Source organism: Lissotriton helveticus, chromosome 1_1 (genome assembly GCF_964261635.1).
Source record: "Lissotriton helveticus chromosome 1_1, aLisHel1.1, whole genome shotgun sequence".
Lineage (NCBI taxonomy): Eukaryota > Metazoa > Chordata > Amphibia > Caudata > Salamandridae > Lissotriton > Lissotriton helveticus.
In genome coordinates, this window is record NC_136057.1 from 310,654,126 (window position 1) to 310,679,032 (window position 24,907).

At 42.2% G+C, this 24,907-nt stretch overlaps 1 protein-coding gene across 9 annotated transcripts in view; it reads right to left on the reverse strand.

The window, feature by feature from the left end:
- CNOT4 (CCR4-NOT transcription complex subunit 4) overlaps positions 1 to 24,907 on the reverse strand; it is a 681,024-nt gene that overhangs the window by 647,793 nt on the left and 8,324 nt on the right. For 2 of the 9 annotated variants that reach the window (XM_078671712.1, XM_078671736.1), the window contains exon 2: positions 3,836 to 3,909. The exons of 6 other annotated variants lie outside the window; for them this stretch is intronic. The gene's annotated coding sequence lies outside the window, so the exon portion shown is untranslated. Of the gene's footprint in view, positions 1 to 3,812; positions 3,910 to 24,907 lie in introns of all 9 variants that reach the window. One more of the 9 variants, XM_078671703.1, reaches the window with a different exon arrangement.

The following is a 24,907-nucleotide window of genomic DNA, read 5'->3' on the forward strand; positions in this document are numbered from 1 at the left end:
GCACACCAAGAACTCCCCATTTGTTCAACTGTCAAGTGTCTCAAGTAGCTCGTGAGCTACCAGTAGCTCTCCACCTACCTGTGAGTAGCTCTCCTGTGTGCAGCCCAGTCCTCTATAATATAGAAACTTTTGCTTGGTTAAATTTAATGTATTCAAACATTTCAAAATGTGTTAAGACTATTATTGAGTTGGGGAGATGTATTACAGGGATTGCAGCCAAGGCATTTATTTATTATCCATGTACAGTTATTTCACATTGTCAAAGGATTTTTAGGTCACGCCTGGGCAGCACATGCGCTGCTCTGCGAGGCATTCTGTATTCAGGTATGGACTTGAAGCTCTGCCAATTTTCCGACCATCTTTTCAATTGGCTCCTGTTACTGTCCTTTCTAAATGGTTGCTTTTGGTTCATGAATAGGCTTAGTAGTCCCTCCTTAGAACTGCCTTGTCTACATTTGTAACCTCCCACGAGGACCGGCCTTTTTACGTATGTTGTCACTCGGTATGTTTTATGCTTTCCTCTAAAGCATCATGGCACGTGTCTTTATATTTTTTTTAGTATTGGCGGACATGTCATATTTACAAATCCAGCTCGCTTAGTAATGGTGGCAGCATCATATTTACAAAACCAGCTTGTTTTTAATCTAGATTTGCATTGTTTGGCAGTGCAGTCCGTTTTAACTATAGTGGCTGCGTTCCTTTATTTACTTTGCCACAGCAGTCTGCTTCATCTATAGCCGCCACCATCTTTTTGGGTGGGGGCGGGGGGGGGGATTACTAGTTACTAGTCCATGGCTGGCGAAAGCCTGGAATGGACAGGCGAGCATTTTGCACAGATAGCTGTGTACTCCATACTCCAGGAACCCCTGTGCCGTGGCCAATACCATCTCACCCCTCCCACCCCTCTGAGGTCGAAGGTTTAAGCTATTAGCATTGTAAACGACAATCTCTTTTATTTATGTGTTTGTTTTCTAAACAGATAAATGAAAGGCATTGTCATTTACAATGCCACCAGCTTAAAGTCTCGCATACGCGAGACCTATTTCATTGCAAATGCTTGTTTTACATTAGTGCTGGAAACCCTGCCTCGTGCACTGATGTGATCACTGCTAACAATCTAGGATGGGGTGGTCACTGTTACACCACTAATATTAGTAGCTCTGGATGATTTCCTGTGAACATAAGTAGCTCTTATTGCAGAAAAGCTTGGAGGCCAACTTCAAAAGCCCAACTGTCAACCAACCCAGACGTGTATTCTAGGGACAGACAAGGCACCGAATGGTAAAAAAATGCCACCTTTCTAAAGGAACCCCAAACTACAAATCTCTATCTGCTCCCAATAGGAATTTACACTTGTAAAATTTTACAAGGCAGCTCCAATGCTAACCTATGGGATTTGTAGTGAAAAACTAATTTTGCGGTTTTTCACTACCAGGAATGTAAAACTTAAAAGCACATGTCCTACCTTTTAAATACACTATACCCTACCCAGGAGGTTACCTTGGGCCTACCTTAGGTGTGCCTTACATATAGTAAAAGGGAAGGTTTGACTTGGCAAGTAGGTGAACTCGTCAAGTCGATATGGAAGTTTGAAATTAAATACAAAGGCTTTCTGCAGTGGCAGGCCTGAGACAAGTTTAAAGGGCTAATCATGTGGGTGGGAAAATCAGGAGCATTTGATTTACAGGTTTTGGGCACATGTAGTGCCCTGTACTAGGGACTTATTATTAAATCAAATATACCAATCATACCGTGTTTTGGAGGAGAGAGCATACGCACTTTAGCACTGATTAGCAGTGGGAAAGTGCCAAGAGTCCTAAAGCGAACAAAAAGAATGTCAGAAAAATAGGCAGAGGAAGGCAAAAGGTTTGGGGGCTAACCCTGAAAAAAGGGTCAGCTTCAACAACACTAAGCCAATACAATCTATGCAAATACACTTGAATCTGTAACAACTTTATTCCCCTGCAGTCTACGCATCTACTCCAATCTAAGCCACTGCACTCTACAATACTTTACTATATGCCATTACGATCTGTAACACTCTAAAGCAACTGCACTCTACTCTGCAGCACTCCACTCTACGCCACTGCACTCTGGCTTAGAGGGCAGTGCCGTGGAGTGGAGTAGGGCAGAGTACCATTTAGTGGTGCAGAATATAGAGTAGTGGCGTAGAGAGCAGTGGAATAGAGTGTCATAGTGCAGCGAGTACAGTGGGGTAGATTAGCGTAGAGAGCAGCAGCATAGTGTGTCAGAGTACAGTGGCATAGCAGGGAGTGCAATGGCATGGAGTAGATTGGCATTGAGTGAAGTAGATTGGCGCAGAGTGGAGTGGTCTACAGTTTCAATCTACTCCACACTGACACTACACCACTGCTTTCCACGCCACTGCACTCTATTATGCACTACTTTACACCACTCCACGCCACTGCACTCTTGGCCAGTCCATTCTACTCTCCATTGCACTCTACCATACACCTCTCTACGCCACTGCGTTTTAATACGCTGCATTGTACGCACCTGAATCCAGTGCCATTGCACTCAATGCACTTGCACTCTATGCCACCATCCTCTGCAGTAATATCTGCCAATGCACTCTACACCAGTCTAATCTATGGCAATCCAGTGTATGCCACCCTACACGACTTCACACTGTGCCACTCCAATACAACAGTCTCTGCCACTCCACACCACTCTCCCCATGCCACTAACTTTTAGCCATGCTGAGTGGCAGTCACGCTGGTGTAAAACATGGCTAAAACACAATGGCAAAGCCAATAGCTCTTGCATGTGCGACACCTGTTTTTTTGCTTTAACATTCAGTCTCTGGAAATATTTTTTTGCCAAGCTTTACAGCTGCTCTGCACCATGGTTTAAAGTACAAAAATAAACGTTATGACACAGCCAGCGTACAATGCACCATAGGGCTTTTGAAACTTTTTTCCTTTTTCTTTTAGCCATGCAGCACAGCAGCCACACTGCAGTACAACATGGCTAAAAAACTGAAAAAGACAATAGATCTCGCATTAGCAAGGTCTACTGGCTTTGCCGAAGCTTGCTAAAAAATAATGAGTCAAACTCATACTCAAGCAGCTGCCAGGGTGGGGAAATGAAGGCCGGTACTAACTAGTAAAAGGAGTTCACTGTCAACATACATTTTTAGTTCTTCACCTCACCTGTCAACCCTGAATGACCAAGATGATAGCATGTGTTACCTATGAATCATGTAAAGAAACCATCCAGGAGCGTTTGCAGAAATCCCTAAACATAACATTCCATATAAAAGGAAAGGACTGATTCTACAGGATTCAAAGCAAAAAATATTATTAGTCCAAGGAGATATGTTTAGTTTCTGAAATGGTTAGAGTGAGACCCAGATGTACTTTCATGTTTTTAAAGCGTAGTGACTGTATTAAGAAACAATGCCAAAGCAAAACTTTGCATTTATATGCGCTCTGTCATTTCAATCTCATCCTTAGTTGAATCAAAATGCAGCCGTTATGCAAGATGCATATAAAAAAATCAAGTCAGCCAGTTTCACAAATATGGTCAGAGACTGCATGTGACTGTACTCCAAACTATTTAAACCAATAATTTGCAATGTAGTTTCTGATACATGCATGTGAAATCCAAATTCAACAGCACCATTTGTTTTCCAAAGGTATGTGCTGGTTACCTGAAGTCAAGATCAACTTAAAAAGTGCAACCCTTGAAACTAGTGGTGCTTGGAGATACCAATGTCCGCATGTGTTGCCTGCGGTCAGCACACACCTCCTCTTTGCCCCCCAACGTTGCACCCAACATACTAAGTTTACCTCTATTGTTTGCCATTTTGTACCTCCATGTTTATTCCTGTTCTCCTGTCCGTGCACTTCTTCCTCATGTTCCTATTTACACAGCAAACTGGCAGTCCTGTAAGAGAAAAGGCGTGACCTGAAGCTAAAGAAACAGGAGCCAGAGTATCCTATCCAAGCCTTTGACACGGTTTGATTATTTCAGTTTATCATCGGAAATTTTGGGGGTGCAGACAATACGCATAGGGTTGCAAGCTGATGATTAGGGTCGCAGCTGCGACCTCTAAATGACGTCCCTGCATAAGAGGTAGAATCTCCTGAAAGAGGCATCTATCAGGAGTGAGCTTATTTCAGAACAATTAACTCTGTATTTGCACTATATGATTGACCTATCAGCAATAGTTAATTCTGAACACGAGACCTGGTGATTCCCGAGTTAATTCAGATCCAATATGAGACAGCAGTATATTTTTAAAAGGAGTTTAAAGGTGTTTCTCCTCAGAACCAGTTTCTGAGGATAGAAAGTAATACTGTCTTATTAAGTTAAAGTTATTGGGTAGCATTTTTCGGTTACATATTGTCTAACCACGTAACCAGGATAAAATAAAATTAGTAGTCATCTACAAAGCAGTAAATATTAGATAAAGAATTCATAAGGACAGACAAACTTATTCCTCAGTTAAGTCATCTCCTGTTGATCCGTGTCAAGATAGTCAGAAGCGTACCTCAATTCAATATCAGAGCATATTCCCCAGTTGTAATGTGCGCATGGCTTTGAGATAACAGCATGTGTGGTCCATCAGGCCCAACCACTTATGCATTATTTACCTAACAAGTCCCCATAATGCCTTGATCTTGGCCCTAAATATTTTGATTTAGAAACATTTCTAATTTGATTAGATTTGACCAGGTTATATATGCAGTATACACATTATTTTTACAATGAAGTGTTAAACAGACCAGTTAGATTTCTATGTTGCAAGAAAAATGACTGATTCTGAAATTGTATACTTAGGAACATCATGTTAGTTTCTTTCAATTAGGGGGTTCGATATAACTGTCCCATCCTTCCCACAAGCACATGCCTCAGCTCCGAATTATCTTGGACTGCCCTATGACCAGTCTCAGTCCCTTTCCAACTCGGCCTTCTGCTGCGAGGCCAAGCCTCCCTGCGCTAGGTCTCTCTTCGACTCCTTCTGTTTTCACTCTGCTCGTATTCACTCCTCTACATTTATACTTGCGCTCTGCCTTTTGAGCTCTTTTATGCTTGGTGTCTGTGCCAGCTTTGTTTTCTGTGCTCGTTGGCCTTCTCTTGAGCGTTGCTCAATGGTTAGAGTGGCAGACCCTGATGCAGAGGTCTGGCCGGGATCAGGGTTCAATTCCCGCCTCGGCGGCTCGTGGACTCAATTTCCCCTGACCTGTTAATTCTCGCCTCGGTGCCTAGTCTAATCATGGGTCCCACTCTGTGACTGAGCAATAGCTTGCTTAATCTACACAATGGCCCCAGCAGCGCTTGGATGCCTGGCTTCACCTTGGGGGTGCCCAGGAGTGGACATTTCACAGGAAAGCCAGGATGGGTTCCACAGCGGTATGAATACAGTGCTACGAGGCCTCCGGGTAGAAGTGCGCTATATAAATACTACACATTTACATTTGTGCTTTTGTTATTCTAGTCCCAGTTTGTCTTTTGTGCTCTCCGGTCTTCTTTGCCTGTTAGTTTTTTTTTGGCGCTTTTGTGCTCGTACTGCTATAGAGCCCATTTTTTAGGGCCCGCTTCCTTGCTCAGACCAGTATTCTGTGCCCCTTCCTGTGCTCTTTACTAGTCTTTTGTGGCTGTATCTGTGCCCATTTTTGTTGCCTTTTTGCTCCGTCTGCATTAGCTCCGCTCTTCTACCTCACTTCTCCTCTCACTTTAGGGAGCCTCTCATCCGTACAAACTCCTCCTGCGCGTTTCCACCTTCCTCCTCACCCAACTCCCTATCTGTTCCACTGATGCAGTTTCCTGCTCATCCCTAGCCCCGCACCCCCACTCCCGTAGCCCTCCTAGGATGTACCCAATAGAGGCTGCTAGACACCCGCGCCGCTAGAGAGCCAAAGGCAAGGCCATCAGCGCCTGGCCCGCACCCAGCAACACAGACCCTGGTCCATCCAACCGCCACAGCTCCAGTTCCACCAACCTGCTAGCACTCAAACTGGATGCCGTCACGACTGCTGCCCCCGCTTTGCACAGCAGGTACTCTCTCATGTGCTCACTGATGCTCTTGTGGCACCTTTCGCATACCACCCTCCACACACACCTCGTCCCACATCGCCTGCGTGATCAACATCAGATCTCTCTGCAAACATACCACCGAGGTCTGGGACCTCATCGACACACATTCCACAGACAGCCTCTTTCTCACCACAACTTTTTTTTTGTGGAGTTTTATATAGTGCGAACTAGACCCGAACCGAATCAGGTATCAGAGCGCTTTACATAGCACAAGTTACATTTTTGTTTTTTTTTTTGTTACACGAGGACTCATTTTTTTTAGGCACGGGGAGATTAAGTGATTTGCCCAGAATCACAGGAGGTTTTGGCGTCGTTACCGAGACTCGAACCCAGATCCCCAGGTCCGAGGTCGAGCGCCTTAGCCGTTAGGCCAGCTCCTCTCAACATGGCTCAGTCCGTCATCCACCCCTGCCATCGCACTGACCAGCCCCCCAGCTACAAGACTGTCCGCCGCGACAGGCTCCAAAATTCCAGAAGTGGCCTCACAATCATCTACAAAGACACCATCACCATCGCAACGGATCAACAAACGTCCATGGAACACTTACACTTCCAACTACATAACAGCCCCTCAATGACCATCTTAGGCACCCTTGCTTTTCAACCACCCGGACCCCGAACCACCTTCAGCAACCTCCTCACCAGCTTTATCACTTCCATTGCCGTTAGATCGAAAAACTTACTTCTGCTCTGCGATCTCAACATTCATCTCAATTACCCAACAGACTGCAACGCCACCAACCTCATAGAGAGCCTCGATAACATTGGATTCACACAGCTCATACACGGTCTGACTCACACCGCTGGAGATGCAATCGACCTAGTCTTTGCCACCATCAACAAGATTGTCTTCAGCTACCTCACCCCACTAACATGACAAGACCACTTCATCATACACTTCCACATCAATGCACCCCATTGCAGAAAAGCAAAATCAGCCATCAACTGTAGCCGCAACTGGAACATCATAACAGAAGCAGATGGACCCACAGCCTTAGATCCAACCAGCTTATTCTCAAAGAGAATTACCTAGTCACCTTCAACAAATTGATATAAGACAGTGACAACACCCTGGCTCCCATTAATAAGATCAGACATACAAGAACTTGTGATCAAGCATGCTGGTACACGGAAGACCTAAAAGACTTCAAGAACTATTGTAAACAACTGGAAAGAATATGGCGAACCAGCCAAGACAGCACCTCCAGAGACACCTACAAATCCGCACTCAGAAGGTACCACAGAGATCAAAAAAGCCAATAATGCTGCCCTCGTGCTCAGACTAGACTCCTGCTCACAATCTGGCAAAGAACTCTACAACACAGTCAAAGAATTCACCATCCAACAGCAGCCTCCAATACCATCATCCTCTCAGACCCTCTGCGACAACCTTTTGGACGTTTTCCGCAACAAAATACTCAAGATCTACACTAACTTCAAACCCCAACCCACCACAGAGGACATACCACGCAACCTCCCACCACCACCAGGAGCACCCACCTCCCAAAGTACTACTGGAAACCGCTCACTACAAAGGACACCATCAGAATCATGCCGACCATCCACTCAGGGTCCCGTCACACCCCTGCCCTCACCAACAATATAACCTGGAAGGCACACTAATCAGTGCCAAACTCACCACCATCATTATCAACTCCTACATCCCAAGCAGAATCTTCTCGGACAGCTGTAAACACACAGATCACATGAAGAACCCCTCAGCCAGCCCGAAAGATCAGAACAACTACAGGCCCATCTCACTCCTGCCCTTCCCAGCCAAAGTTGTGGAGAAAGATCAACAAGCAACTCTCCGCCCATCTTGAACAGCACCAACTCCTGAACTACATCCAGTCAGGGTTCAGCAGCAACCACAGTATGGAAACCCCACTCCTGGCAGTAATATACAACATCCAGTCCATCATGGACAGATGAGAAACACCCACTCTCATCCTGCTCGACCCTTCAAAGGATTTCAACACATTCTCCCATGGCATCTTCATCCCCAGACTTCAGGACTCTGGAATCCATGGGCCCGTCCTGAGCTGTATTGCCTCCTTCGTCTCAAACAGGACACAAGTCAGAATCTTCACTTTCACCTCCGAACACAAGAAGCTTGTCTGCAGAGTCCCCCAGGGCTCCTGTCTCAGCCCAAACCGGTTTAGTATGTACATGGCACCTCTTGCCCGCATCATATTTAGCCATGCAGCACCGTCTCCTATGCTGACAACACTCAGCTCATCCGCTCCTTCACCGACACAAACACCACCTCCAGGACCAATTTCACATACTGCATGTCCAACAAGGACTACTGCATGCGAGAGAACTGACTCAAACTCAACACAGAGAACATGGAGATCTTGATTTTAGGAAATAAGACTTCCCCCTGGTATTCGCCCTGACGGCCACCTGATTTAGGTACCACGGCCACCCCCAGAGGTCTATCCAGAAACTGCAGCCTCATCTTTCACAAAAAACTCACGATGAACAAACAGGTCAATGCTGTGATAGCATCTTGGTGCCACATCCTCAGAATGCTTCACAACGTTTTCAAAAATGTTCCTCATACACACCAGAACCACAGTCACACAGGTTCTCCGAACAAGCAGGCTGTATTATGGTAACATACTCTACATCGGCATCTCCAACCAACTCATGCACAGACTTCAGACCATCCAAAACACCAAGACTAGATTCATCCTAGACATCTCCAGAAGCAGTCACATCAATTCCTACCTCAATCAACTACACTGGATACCCATCCAGAAATGTTGCAAATACAAGCTGCTCTTCCACGCCTACAAAGCCCTTCCACAACACAGGACCAGCGTACCTAAACGACTGACTGTGCTCCACCTCTCTCTCCCTTGCACTAGTCCTCCCCCACATCCGCAGAATCAAGTCAGGAGGGCATGCCTTCTCCATCACCACTAAAAACTAAAAAGAACATCCTCAACACATCAGGACAGCGACTTCACTTCTCAACTCCCACAAAAAACCTGAAGACCTGGCTGTTCAACAAGAAGCACTGCTGAGCCTATGCTCCCGCGTCTGGATACCCTCACGGGTCACGAGATGTGCCAGACAAATCTACATATCATCTTTCCTTGAGTTGTCACTAAGAGTGTATATACACAGCATTTGGACAGCTTTACTCCGTTCCTTCAGCTGTCCCAAAGTTATGGGAGCAAGCAGCATTTGAGTGTACTAGCGATTTTAGAACTTCACCCATATTCAAAGCATCTTAGGGCTTCTCCAAGAATTACACCAACTGAAAGGAAAGGCATCTACTCAATCCTAGCTTTCGCCAAATCTGCTTAAGCAACCAAGCAAGATTTGCTTTTTCCCTAGTACTTAAAGGCAAAGATGCTCATTAGGGCCAGCTTGCATCACACTAGACACGGCAAATGTAGCAGCACACAGAACTATAGAGGTAATTTATGCCACAAAAAGTGCACTAAGCTAGCTACCCAACTTCTCTTGTGACACAAGTATGCATATGCACGCAATCAAGTCGCAGCAACAAGTTTGAAGTAGCTCTTGGGATCACACACACACTACCACACAGGTCAAATCAAGCATTCCACCAACCACGTTAGCTCCTGCGTGCACCAAAGTTGGACAAGGCTAAAGTATATGTTAGCTTCAGCTTGCACTATACTAGATAAAGTAACCAATCATGAATGCTTCAGATTGAACCAAATCATGCAAGGCCTTCAAAAGCCTACAGAGCCAATTTACTGACAGTAACTGATTTACATATAGCAATACAACCCCCTAGCATTATAGCAACCAAGAGGCTGCTGCTACGGACTAGGGTACCCAAAGTACGTGCTGAAATGAAAATGTTTATGACAAAGAAAGAATTAGAAAATTTGGGGTGTCTCTTTGCACTGGTGAGGTCCTTTGTTTGTTTTTTACAGATTTTTATTAGATATTTCCAAAAAGAAATGCTCTACAAGTACTACAACAGTCATACATATAGATCACAAAAAATGGCACCTGTGATTAAAAATATCAGTGAAGCAAGCTTCTGGTAACAGCACACTAAAGTCATTACGACAGTTGATGTGGCTAAGAGATGTTAGAAGCTTGAAATGTATGTGTGTAATCTATGTAGCAAATAAAAAAACGTTGCCACAATAGCTACTTGTTAGGAGATTTAATAAAAAGCATTACATTTTCTTCCAAAGGAACACGGTTGCCGAGTAAACAGGAGAAATTACAAGAACTGAGGGTAATAATCTCATCCTCACCAATGCAACTGCGTGGTTAGCTCGGAGGAAACTAGCATAGGAATTTTACCAAGTAAATGGTTTGAGGCCCGTATATAGAGCGAACAAGCAGCCCAACCAGGAGAACAGAAAAATAAATTACACCAAAATAGTGTCCCTTTGATAGTGGAACTTTCAGCAGTCACAGGGGTTAGTGTACTTGGTCTTCTTCAGGAACAAGACTTTTCAAATGTAATATATTTGGGCGAGTGGAGAGGAACAACGTGCATCAAAAGAGGAGCAGACGCCGAGGACACCGGCAGCAGTAAAGCCAAGTAGGTGTGGAATTAGGCATATAGCCATAGATCGTAGCAAGAGAGATCAGAGTTCTATCATTTAACTATCTGTTGACCAAGAATGGCCAGTGGTCAGCATTAAAACCAAACGTTTGAGATTGGCGGTGTTTAGTGGCTTATTTGGCCCTACTGGGGTCGTGTTCCTGTTTAAGGTATCATTAGCCGTGTTGAAGGCTAATGTAGCATGAATAGATTTTTAGCATTAGCACAATAATTAAGTGTTTGTAATACACACTTTTGCAGCAACAGCACTGGTCAGAGTCCAAGGTCCCAATCTTATAATTTACTATGATGTGAAAATGTGTGGTGTGACAGAAATAGTGTATGTGCCAAAGAGGCTGAATTCAAGAATTTGAATTTTCTACACAAAATATTGGTACCTGGGTTAGCAGGCAGGTGCGGAGTCGCAATGGAGTCTCAAAGTGCTACAAGTTCTCTTATAGGGCGAGTTAGCTCACTTTGTAAGGACTGTAGAGACTGGTGAGGCTTTAATAAATGTGTGTTTTTTTTTTTTACTAGGAATAGTAGAGGGCGGGGAAAAAACCCTGATACTTACGGATAGATAACTTACGATTTTTCCTTCTCAGATTGCCCATTAAAGCAAGTGATACGGCCCATGGTGATTTTTAGGACAGGAAATTTTGTTCTGAGATAATCAAAAAGAAACATGCCATTCTAAGTGCGTACTGGCCAGCTGAGAAGATGCCCAAATCTATCCAACTGGAGCACTAATTATTGTGCATATCGATACTGAGTTTTTTTTACTCAACACAATAGGCTGGGCTTGCCATTGTAATTGCATTTATATAGCACTTACTACCCCTGACGAGGCATCGAATCGCTTTTTCGGCGAGTAGCACGCTACTACGGGACCCATAGAGGATTAGTGTTGAATTAGTATAGTGAAACATGCAAGTACATTTTAAGTGGTGGATAGGTTTGTCAGTTATTTAAATTTGGAGTGATAGCAGAAGGATAGAGGAGGACAAAGGTTTGTATTTATATAGCGCTTGTTGACGCACGCTATTCAGGAAGCCTACAAAGGATTAGTGGTGAATTAATATGGTGAAATATGAAGTAATTTCAGTGGTGGATATTAGACAGTTACTTGGAGTGAGAACGATAGCGGAGGGATAAAAGGGGAAGAAAGATTGGCATTCATATAGCACTGGTTACCCCTGATGGGTGTTGAAGTGCTTTTCTGGCGAGTAGCACGCCACTCCGGAACCCATAAAGAATTACTGTTGAAATTAGTATAGTAAAAAAAATAGGAAGTAATTTCAGTAGTGGATATGTTATTCAGTTATTTGGGTAGTATATTAGTATAGTTTAATATGGAATTTGAGAAGCGAACATGTTAGTCTGTTCATTTCGATTGAAAAGGATAGTGGAGGGTTAAAAAAGAGTGAAAGATTTTTTTTTTTATTTTTTTTTAGGTCTTAGCAATAGGTAGAGGCTTTTGGATGGGAGGACTCAGAGAAAAGTTTAGAAAGGTTTGTTTTAGGGGATCGGTATAGTAAAAGAGGTGTCAGATGATGCAAGGAGGGATAGAGTAGGAGAGAGTCTAGAAAGGGTTATTTTGGCAATCATAGTAGTGGTATGGGGTTTGGGATAAATGAGAGAGTGGATGTAGAGGATATATTGATAGATGTATAGGATGAGTGATAGGGTAGTGCATTGGAAGGGGAGTAGTAGAAGTTTGAGATGAGTCAGAAGGTTGGGATAGAAGATATATTGAGCGAAGTATAGCCTGAGAAAAGGTAGTGCATTGGAAATGCTAAATTAGAAGAAAGTGTTTAATATATAGATCCATAATTACATTGAAAGTATATAGATACATAAAGGAGGTAAGTATATGTAGATTAAAGATATTGATAGAGGCACAGGATGAGAAATAGGGTAGTGCATTGGATATGCTTTTTCAGGAGAAAAGTAACAGACACACAGATCCAAGTACATGGAAGGTACATAGATGCACAATGGAAGTATGTTCGTGTAGACCAAAGATGATTTTTAGTTATTTATTTTTTCTCTCAACATAATTATTTTACATGTGTATACAAAGTAATACACAAAGATAGGTACATATCTATAGTGAGAAAAAAATGCTTGTATACAGAGGGATATGCTGTAAATTTCTGTTTGCGTATGGTGCTTATGTGGGGAAGAGCCAAATCTTGAGTAGTTTTCTGAAGATAAGGTGGTTGTCAGTGGACCTTATGTTGGGGGTTAAAGAGTTCCATAGTTTGGCTGCCTGAACAGAGAAGGATGTGCCACCCATGGTTTTTTTCTTGTATGGTGGGATTTTGAGGCGAGATGCTCCTTTAGAGCAGAGGTTCCTTTGTTGAATGTGTTTGGTGATTTTATTCCTGATGAAGAGTGGTCCCATTCCATGTATTGCTTTGCGAGTGATACAAAGCAGCTTGAACGTGGATCTTCTGGCAACCGGTAACCAATGCAGGACTTTCAATGCAGGGGAGATGTGGTCTCGCGGTTTGATATGCAAGAGTAGTCTGGCAGCCGAGTTCTGAATCCGTAGTAGTATTTTCATGGTCGTTAAAGGTGATCCGTGATAGAGGCTATTGGTGTAACCTAGTTTGGACAGAACAAGGGAGATGGTAGCTTGGACCTGGTGTGAAAATCCCAAATGAGGGGAAATTCGTTGCAGCGTTTTTATAGTAGCAAAGCTGGATCTTGCTAGTTGATCCACTTGGGCATTCATCGACAGCTTGGAGTCCATGGTCATTCCGAGGTTTCTCACTTCCTTCGATACTTTAGGCAGTGATCCCAGTTCATCAGGGCATGCGGCAAGCGGGTATGTAATGTTCCCAATCCCCACACGCGAGTATTTCAGTTTTTGAGTCGACAAGTTCAAAATAATAAGTAAAGCGCACTACCACGCTGAAAACCTGGTTGTGTAATTGTGCCGTGCTCCAGGGATCACTCTCTGAATGTGACTGTAATTGAATATAAATGACGGTGCATCCCTCTTGATATAGGGAATGTCTCCTAGGCAACAGGTATATGGTCCTGTCTAAAAAAGGTTTCTTCAGGTTTGTTAGTAAAGCTTAGTGTGAACACACTCCTTGGTATTCAAAATGCGTTTTTATTTAAACTGCTGTGTCACAGTTATGTTGAATAACATCCTTTCAATTCCTTAGTATATCTTCATCCCAGAGTGCATTGTATATAACTTATTTATACATCCCAATGCATTTCGGCAAAAAAATGCCTTCATCTGGGGGTTCTCTGAAAAAAGTAATATGGTGTAATCAAGAACTGTTTATGACTGTGTATAATGAACTCAAGTCAAACATAAGGACTAAACAAATGAAATCGACAGTGGCTCAACATTTTGTAGGAGCAGGACATAACATAGGCCAACTGAAATACTGTGTATTAGAATACGTAGAAAAACGTGAAGGCAGAGATAACCACAACTTTCTACTACAGCGGGAAAACTTTTGGATTACCCTCCTTGATTCCATGAAACCTCATGGTCTCAATGACCGTATGGAATTCAGTTGCTACTTTTAGAGATCTTTGTTCACCGACTGGTATCATCAGCCCTATTCTTTACTTACTAATTTGTGTTTATTTTACATATTGAATATTTTTTTATTAATATTTGTTATTAATGTATGATACACCTTTGTGCACCTCAACACGCGCGAAATACACATCACATACCACTCCGTTGGTTTATAACTAACACAACAATGCATGCAGCAACATTTGTTGTTGACGGTCTAGTCTCTTGTTGATGGCACTGAATAGGCATCGCGCATGCGTCATTAAAACACACCCCCAACGAACTCGTTCGCCATCCTAGGAGACTGGTTACGCAGAGGGCAACCTCACGCTGCGAAAGGCGTTTATACTTTAAATACCGCAATTCACTAGTAAGCATTATTGCAACGCGGTAACCAGTCCGTATATGTAACTTCCTCGATCCATCCGCATACAGTGCGTTAACAGTCAAACCTATGTTAATGCACATCAGAACCTACCACATACGCCATTTTTAACGTTTCGAGCGCGCATTTGCATGCCAGAAAACACTACCCGCTATAGCTAATAACTTAACAGCAGTAGTTGCCATCTCACGCTGAATCCCCGATGTATAAATAGCGCAGTTACTATGCACCACTTACTGAGGTTAACGATTCAGTAATAATAACTATGCTAACGTTGACCAGTAGTATTTGATCCTGCAACATTAGGTTCGTTCACCTTTATATTTCTAAACACTTAACCTTCACGAAGACAGCACCACCGTTTTTTACAACCAATTTTTCACAACTAACGTTTCACCACCATCATTATCATTATATTTCTTTTGGAGCACAATCACTTTGGATGTTAAAGAAGCTACAACCTTTGTGACTTCTTTATGTTCATAAACAGTTCTTGATTACACCATATAATTTTTTTCAGAGAACCCCCAGATGAAGACATTGTTTGCCGAAATGCATTGGGATGTATAAATAATTGTTACATTATATACAATGCACTCTGGGATGAAGATATACTAAGGAATTGAAAGGATGTTATTCAACATAACTGCGACGTAACCGTTTAAATAAAAACGCATTTTGAATACCAAGGAGTGTGTTCACACTAAGCTTTATTGACAAACTTGAAGAAACCTTTTTTAGAAAGGACCATATACCTGTTGCCTAGGGGACATTCCCTATATCCATAGGGATGCACCGTCATTTATATTTCAGTTTTTGAAGCATTCAATTTGAGATGGCTCCAGGTCATCCACTAATCCACGGCTCTGAGACAGCTGAAAATTGGTGATTTTCCAATGTCTTTGGGGCATTCCAGTTGAAGGAGTATTTGCATGTCATCTGCATAGTTATAGCACGTGAGGTGAAATTTATTGATCAGTACTGGTATGTTGAAAAGCATGGACAAGATGATAGAACCTTGAGGGTCCCCTGGTTTTGTGGAGTATGGTTTGGACGAGAAAGGTGGGGTATGGATGACATTAGTTCTGTTTCGAAGGTAGGACGCTATCCAGTCTAAAGCAGTTCCCTCCATTCCAGCTTCATAGAGTCTTTGTTTCAGAGTGTCATGGTCAACCGTGTCAAAGGCAGCTGAGAGGTCCAAGAGGAGTAGCGTAGCAGCCCCGTTGCAGTCAACTGTATTCTTTAGGTCATCCCAGATGGCAAGGAGGGCAGATTCAGTGCCTCTTCCCGGACGGAATCCTGTCTGGAAGTCTGAAAGTGTGTCATTCTCTTCAATGAATTGTGACATCTGGGCGAACGCTGCTCTTTCTATCAGTTTGCCCAGGAACGGTCCATTTGTAATGGGTCTGTAGTTGTCAGGGTTCAGCGGGTCCAAGTTTGTTTTCTTCAGTAAAGGGCGAATGTATGACTTTTTGAGTTCTTCTGGAAATATTCCAGTAGTTAAGGTATCGTTGACGATTCTTCTTACTGGAGTGGCAGCAGAGGTTGTTAAAAGAATTGTCTTGAAAGTTTGTGGCGGACAGGGGTCAGAAGGGTTGCCGGCAGGCCTACTTGCTTTGACCAGGTCCATAAATTCGTCGTGTGAGATGTGTTGGAAGGAACGGAGAGGCTTGATTAGAGCATTCTTGGATTGTTGTCTTGCACAAGGGTTAGTGCTTATTATAAACTAAAAGAGCTGCCTTTGTTTTTTAATGTTGGGAAATAAACCCTATTTATCTTTTTGTATATTATAATTTTAGACTTGAAAGGCGGGGTGTATTGCTTGCACATAAGAATTTCATTAATTGTGTATATTTGTATCAGTAGAATTTTGCTGGATCTGCAGGGGGAATACGGGAAGCTTTAGGCTAAGGATACATGGTTTGTGGCAATGTATACTGAACCAAATACCCAACTATTTCAAAAACGTGTTCCAGCTCAAACCGATGTGCTGGGAAAACAAGGTCTACTGAAAGGCAGAATTTTTGTATTTTACTTGATTCAGTTTGTATCCTGAAATGTTTAAGAACAGTTGAATTTCTATTATCTGAAGAGTTTCCCATATAGATCACTCTGGATTAGATCGCAGCAGTAATGTGTCTTCAACAGAATCATCATCATCCGATATGTCTTTGCTTTCGAAGGGCCTCACTTTTGTCCCTCATGCGAACGTTGACCTTTTTGAACTATATCAAGATATGCATTCGTTCTTCAGAAGAATAAGATTAAAAAAGTTCTTTATGGCTAGTATAGATATGGAACATGATAACACCACAAATAACATTGTGGCGCTACCTTCTACTTTTACACCATCACTGGACCAACTGGGCCCGGAGGTGTCTATGTTCGAAAAGGTCGTTCTAACCAAATTAGAAGCAGCACTTAAATTTGTTCCCAAACCAAAATACAATATCTCGAAAGATGAGCATGATTCCCTGGTTAAATTAAGGAACAATAAATCACTCACGATTAAAGGAAGTGACAAAGGAGGAGGTATTGTCCTCATTGACTCCACTGCATATGAGGAGAACATGTTAAGTATGTTGAACGACCCTCTGTTTTATAGAGAAGTTACAACTAATCCCGTTGACAGGGTAGTGAGAAGGATTCAACACATAACAAAGAGAGCCTTGGAAGACAAAATAATAAACAAGAAAGAATATGAATTCCTGAACAAGTCACAAGGTAAAATTGCATGCATTTATGGTCTGCCCAAAATGCATAAAGACCAAAACAATCCACCCTACAGACCAATAGTCTCCACAATTGGTACTCCGACGGAAGCACTTTGTAAATATATAGACAACATATTAAGACCCTATGTTGCTCTCTCCCCGTCGTATATTAAGGACACGGGAGAAATGATTGCGAAGGTTGAGAGTCTTGCCTTTAACGAAAACAGGGACCTATTGGTCACACTTGATGTGGAGGCATTATATAGTAACATCCCACAAAAAGGAGCACTGGATGCTACCATGTGGTTCATAGATCTCCACAAAATTCCCTGTGACAAGCAGTTTGTCTATGACTGTCTATCAGTAGTTTTGAAGGAAAATGTCTTCCAATTTGGAGACCGAATGTACCAACAAATTAAGGGCGTAAGCATGGGGGCGGCCATGGCCCCTTCGATAGCGAATATATACATGGCCCTGTTTGAGTCACGCAACATATACAACGAAATAGCCCCCTTCCATGAGTCTGTTTCCCATTGGTCTAGATATATTGACGATATCTTTTTCGTCTGGACCAATGGGGAACAGACCCTGGGAGAATTCTTGGAGTGGCTTAACTTGGCAGACGAAAATCTTCGTTTCACTGCCCATGTGGATACCACTATGGTTGAATTTTTGGACATATATATCCAGAACAGGAATAGTGTCCTGGAGGTGGATCTATATACAAAGCCTACATCGCGGAACACTTTGCTCCATTTTTCGAGCTATCACCCTAGGAGCCAGAAGGATGGGATTCCTTTCTCCCAGTTCTTAAGGGTGAGACGAAATTGCACGGATATCAAGGACTATGATAAACAATCGGAAAAAATGAAGCAAAAATTTCTGGACAGAGGTTACCCTCGCCGACTAGTACGAGAGGCCTACAAGAGGGCAAGATACTATGATCGGGAAGCCCTTTTTAAACCAAAAGGCGCAGTCGAGGAACCAAAATTAGTGTGTGTTACACGACATTCCACACTAAATGCAACCATCAGACAGATAGTGAACGCCAATTGGCATTTACTAAATCTTGAGCCATCTGCACCCAAGCTCAAGAAACCGATGTATGCTCACCGGAGAAATAAGAATTTAAAAGATCTGGTGGTAAGATCGAGATACTCTGGTATTCTCGATAGACCCCCTTTTGTCCAAAAATCAATACAAGGCGCCAATCCTATCAAGGGCACTTCTAGATGTGGCTCTTGCCAATCCTGCGAGGGCATCATACCAGGGCAGAACTTTCACCTAAACGGTTATAATATGATGGCCAACGACCTGTGGACGTGCAATACCAGCAATGTAGTTTATCTACTTGTATGCCCTTGCAGCCTAGGATATGTGGGCGAGACCTCCAGAAAGATTAAAACTCGACTTACTGAACATAGGTCAGCAATAAATACTCGGAAACAGACTGCCCCCCTTGTCTCACATTTTCTTGAATTCAAACATGCTCCATCAGACATACGGTGGCGCATTTTGGAGAAGATTAGGATACCTGATACGAAAGGAGGAGAGAAAATAAGAAAAAAGCGTGAGGTTTTTTGGATTTTTTCTCTTAAAACATTCAGCCATGGCCTCAATAATGATTTACCTTGGCAGAATGCTATTTTATGATAAATGCCACGGAATTTCCCGTAACAGAGAGTCCATTAATGTCTTTAAATTACTGTCTATTCATGCTTCAGTAATTGTGACCTTCCCCCTTAAGGATGTCAATAAAGTTTTCAGAACCTTCCGTGGTTCTTTCCCCTTTAAGAGTATCTAGGGTTTTGAGAACCAATGACACGCTGCGTTATATAAGAAGGCCCTATCGACCTACCAGGGCGGCTGTTACTCGCATTCCTGACCGACCGGCAGGACCCTACACCACTCGTTGCTTCACCGTGAAACCTACAGGTAAGCATAGGCGCGGAATAGTTAGTTGTTGAGATGTTTGTAGAATTCGTTTTACTATTTCACAGACGTTAAGACTTTCCGTTTATAATTTCAGGGTAGCGAATGTATTTTTAAGAAAAATTCCCCCACCGCCGTACTTTAGAGACCGGCAGAAGGCAGACAGGCGCATGCGTCTTACCGACTGGGGTTTGCCCTCCGTTGTATTCCTGACTAGCTGGCAGGACTGGACATCATTTCTTTTCATTTGATATACTGCAGGTAAGCATGCGTTAGGAGTAGTCTAAACCTGCGCTCACTTGATTCCCACGAATACTGAGACCCTCCGCTTGTATTTTTTTAGGAGTGGCGAGTGCTTGCTATAATAAATAAGAAATATACTATAGGAAGAATCACCTCGAGCCGTAAGATAAGACCAAGACGGAAGGGGGAGAAAAAACGCACACATTTGGAAATAATGCGAATAATAAATGAGCACTGAAAAAGGAAATAACTAGGTAAGAGATTTGAGGCATAATACGATGTAACGAAATTAGGGGCATGACGAAATGCATTTAAAAGACTTTTTAAGTCAAGTATGCTTGAGTGCACTTGTGATAACGTGTGTCTTGCTTAGGGACTGACAGATTGCTCCCTATTATCTCATAGGAACGTATAAATATAACTGAAGAACATCATAACTTATCGCTGGTTTCATGGAGTAGACAGCGACCGGATATGATCGGCTTATTTTAGAGCTTGGTGAGTTGTATTTAGAACTGACAGCTCAGCACGCTGCTGAGATGAATAGGGTAATCTATCTATTTTTATGTTAACAAGTTCCCCCTACCCCCAACCCCCCCTTTTTTCATCCTAACATTAGGATTTTATTGAATACAAATCTTTTTAAAGTTGTGAAACATAACCGATATAAAGTACTCCGGGACTCTGTGGATAAGACGCTCAGCTAGAAACACAGAGGATCTGCACACAGAGTTCATGGTTCTGATTTTAGGTAAGATACCAAGATATATATGATCCTTTCATTTAAGTTAAGTGCACAATGTGAGTGCCATAAATATCCCCAGATAGAGCACCCTAACTGAGATATTAGATACAATTCATGGTTAGGCCAGGCTTAAATGGTTCCATTGTGGCGGCTAATTCTCTCCTATTATCCTATTCTCATTCTCTTCTTTCTTTATCTTCTTATCCTTTCTGAATTCATTGTAATTGAGAACTGTGTCGGGCTATATAAAAAACATGTACGAAAGAAAATAATGTTTTGGTTTATGTGCATTACGTGCAATGTATAAAATGGAGAATAGATATCTAGCTATTTCCTTACGCTGTGATCATCTGCATCCGAAGGGAGCGAGAATTACCTACTATCATATGAAGCCTTTTAAACAACAGTAATAATTATGAAGTTTTTTCTATTATAAATATGAACTTTGGACATTGACATGAATGCACTAAATGACTAAGATATACGTAGGTGTTTTCTATATGTTTTCTATATGTTCTTTAAATATTATGAGCGGTACATCAAGTATAACAAACATGTGTATAACGGATAGAAATATGTAACATACAACTACTAGAGTAACATCTTTGTATTTCTGTGGTTACCTTTGTTACAGAAATTGGATGGTCAATGTCCTGATGAAGACATTTTTATGTTGAAACGCGTCGACCGGATACCACCTAACCTCCTTGATTTCTTAATTTGACTTTTAAATTGATTGCTTTTGTGAAATTTTTTGTATATTAGTCTAGTATTTTTTATTAATTTTTATTAATGTATTGATCACTAATAATTGTATCTTACTTTGAATTAAAAATGTATATTTTTTGATACTCTAGTAGTTTTGTTTGTTCACTCTATTGCGTTATTGTTGTAATTTATGCCTGGGAGTGTTAGTTTACATACATTATTTACCCTGTCCCAGGATACATATCTGTACCAGGGGGTCCTTGTTGCTCACATAATACTTCAACAGAAGGCGAGACTGTTGTAGAAATATGGTACAAATAATCAAGGCTCTAAAAATAATGGGAAAACTACGTGCTAGAAACACAGAGATGCAACACACAATTTCAATTCAACCAGCAAGAACACTAGATCTTGAGTCTTCGAGTGAAGTTTCAAATACTTCTTTATTTGCTTGAACCAGACAAACAAGCAGCCATCGCATTTCTCCCTAAACAGGGCTTCATCAGGGCTATCACAACACCACGAACTGGTACTTATTTGAGGTGTAAATAGTTGCTTGGTAACCACTGTCCTACTCGAAATGAGTAGTCTACTTTTAGGAGATCTGTAGTAGATCTGACACGCTACAATCAAATGGTGTAAGGAAGACGTCTAAAGAGACATTGTGTATCAGTTAAGTTATGTGAGAACTTGGGTGGACACTACGTACTCCCCCACAAATGGGAGTTGTAAAATATTGTTGGTGTGAGCGGTGTTCGGCTTGGATTTCGGTACCCGTGATTCAGTAAGAAGGCACCCGTCCAGCTGGATCTCCTAAAAGCAGACTATTAAGTTCGAGTGGGACAGTGGTTACCAAGCAATCTAGTGTTTTTGCTGGTTGAATTGAAATGGTGTGTTGCCTCTCTGTTGTTGTATTTCTTGTATTATTGCATGGTCTGTAAGCAGCGGACTTTAGAGGTGGGCAACAGTCTTTTCTGACACTACTTTTGCAAATTATACATTTGAGTGACATTCTGGGCTGTGCGGCCTTAATTATCCTTTGCTGTTTAGTTTGGTTGGAAGAGGAAAACTATGTGCTCTACAGCTGCAGCTCACTAAGGCATGTCAGCAAGACCAAACTAGGTCCAGAGTTCCTTTTGTTTCCTGTCAGAGGGGACACTATCTAGAAATTTGTGCTCATCTTTACCTATTGGGCAAGACCAGGTTTGACGAGTTAGTAGACTAAGTAATCCACTACAGTAATCAACCTTCTATTCTTCTGCAGTCAATAAAACAAGTACTATTGTATTGAATATCAATAAACATAGTTTGTTGTCCACTGCTGCAGCACACCCTGCTGGAGTCTAAATGCGCTCTACGAATACACCTATTTTGTTATGGGCCAAAGCAAGTCATGGGTGGGAGCACGCCGGGGTAACACACTACAGCTAAACAGACACACCCATGTGACCCAATTAGAGTTATTCCAAGTAAGAAATGTGTCTATTTCTATTCATAAAATGTATTCACCCATCATTTTCCTTTCAGGAGTATCAACGTGTCCAACACTGACAAAGAACGATACTCAATAAGTGCAGGGTTGGGCTTACGCGTACAGGTCCATGTCTCTTATACAAACAACTTGTAAGTAATAATAAACATTTAACTGCAGAGTAGTAGGGAACACAAAAACAAATTAACCACTCTAGTTCATCAGTAACAAGCACAAGCATTGGTCTATTATAATTACTTAAGAAAAAGAATCTTTTAAGAACAAACGCTAACCATTCAATTGAAGGTAACCCCGTTAATAATACAAGACAAGTGTTAGAGGGGAAAACATTAAAAAATGTCACAAGTTAAGCTCAAATGACTGAAAGATAAACACGGATCTGTGTTCAGCTGTTTGTCTGTTATGATACATGCACGTAGGTAGTAGTTGATCAAAAATACAGTTTAAACAAGCATTTACAATGCAATAGGTCTCGCAGTTGTTAAAGCTGGAACTATTGATATTGAAAATGACAATATTGTTTACTTGTGCTTTATTTGCAGTAGAATAAAAGTGTTTGCACAGTGCTATTGGTATGAGTTTGCGACGCTGGAGAATGAGTTGATGGGCTATAAAAAGAGAGAGCATAATGGAGTGACAGTGTGACAAGTAGAGCGAAGAGACTGCTATGAAGTACTGGTGGGAGAGCCGTATAGAGAGACTGAATTGATGAGATGAGGAGGATAAAAGGTTGGGATGAAAAGAGGGAGTGGCTGAGAAACCGAGAGCCTCTGGTGAAAGGAGGGACAGAAATACGAGGGGAGAGATAGCCCATGAAGTACCGGAGGGTAGTGCCATTAGAAAACAAATGCTGAGGTGAAAGGAGGAGTCCACTAAGAAACTGAGAGCCTCTGGTAAAGAGGACGTACAGTGTGAGGATGTGAAAGGAGTGACAGTGTGACAGTAAGAGAGGAGAGACCGCAATGAAGAAGCGGTAATGTTTTTACATACGTTTTGTTTGCAGTGGCGCTTTTTTTTTTTTACAGTAAATTAGAGTTAAAGTAAGGGTGGGCGTAGTACCACTACGCGGAATTCTGCAGAATTGATCAAAAGCTCAGTGAAATCCGCTCCACAACTCCGTTCCGTCTCACCCCAATTAATAAAACAGAAACCTCACATACCCTTGATTAAACAACAAGTATCAATACATGCTAAAATACCTTTACTCATCTCACAAAAGTAAAAATGAAAATGCAGTAAGCAGTGAGAGAGGTGATGTTTTTGGTGTCCTCACTTACCTAGGAAAAGAACAAAGTAGATGCCTTGCACACAAAGAGCACATCATGCTGAATGATTGATGGTGGTCCCATCCTCCTAGAACCACCCCAAGCACAGTTATGGGCAAAAATACAACCCCAAACAAAGGCCCTGCAAAGCACAATGGGACGATATTCTAGAGGGCAGTGAATATTATAGTATCCAATATCAAAACTTCCTCAAGGGGTAAGCTCTCGGCTCAGCTGAGAGCTAATACTATAATATTCACTAAAGTTTAGAATCGCGCCCCTTAATGCTTTGCTGAGTCTTTGGTTGGCATTGTATTTTTGCCCATAACTTTGCTTGGAGTGGTCCTAGGAGGATGGGACCACTGCCGAATCATTGAGCATGATATGCTCTTGGTGTTCAAGGCACCTGCTTGGTCCTCCACCTAGGTTCGGGGTTACCCCAAAAAAATCACATCTGTTATTGCCTGGTATTTTGTGAATTGGTTCACTTTTGTGATTATTGCATGAATTCCGTGTTTTCAATTAAATGCGTAGCTACCAAATCTCTGCAACCTCCGAGAGCGGAGTTCATTGCCTGCGGTTAAGTTAAAGCTATTTTGAGGCTGCAAATCAAGTGGTCGGCGCTCGAGAGACAGCAGGAAGGGAAGTGGTTCATGGTGGGGAGATGAAAGGCTTGGACAGGAGAGCAAATGAACAGCGGGGTGGAAGGGAGGGTGGGGGTGATCTGGGTACTGGAGAACGACCAGCTGCTGGCCCAGCAGTTTCGGAAAAGCAAATCAATGGGTTTGCCAGTGTGAAATAAAGAAAAGTAAATACTTTGTGAAAGCAACTCCGTTTTAAATAATAAAAGGCACACAAAGTCAAAGCGTCGCCATTTTGAAATGAATAAAGATGCGAGGCGATGCCCATTGCCCTCTGCCACACATTTCTATCTATTTTCCCATGTGTTTACTTCAGCGACTCATTGTAAACAATTCATTAGGGAAATTAGCCTCTTGGATCGGACAACAAAATATTTACATTTAATTGTATAACTCATGCACTTTTGTTCCACATGGAGGGCAAACTACGGAGCAAAATAAGACCAAATGTGCCAAATGTGTAAAAAAAAACAAGCATTGAAAATGCAATAGGTCTCGCAATAGAAGAGTTTGACATTTTTCGTTTTTCAAATGGATGAGTGGCGTTGCGTGGATGAGTGGCGTTGCGGGGGTGAGTGGCGTTGCGGGGGTGAGTGGCGTTGCGTGTGCGACAGATGTGT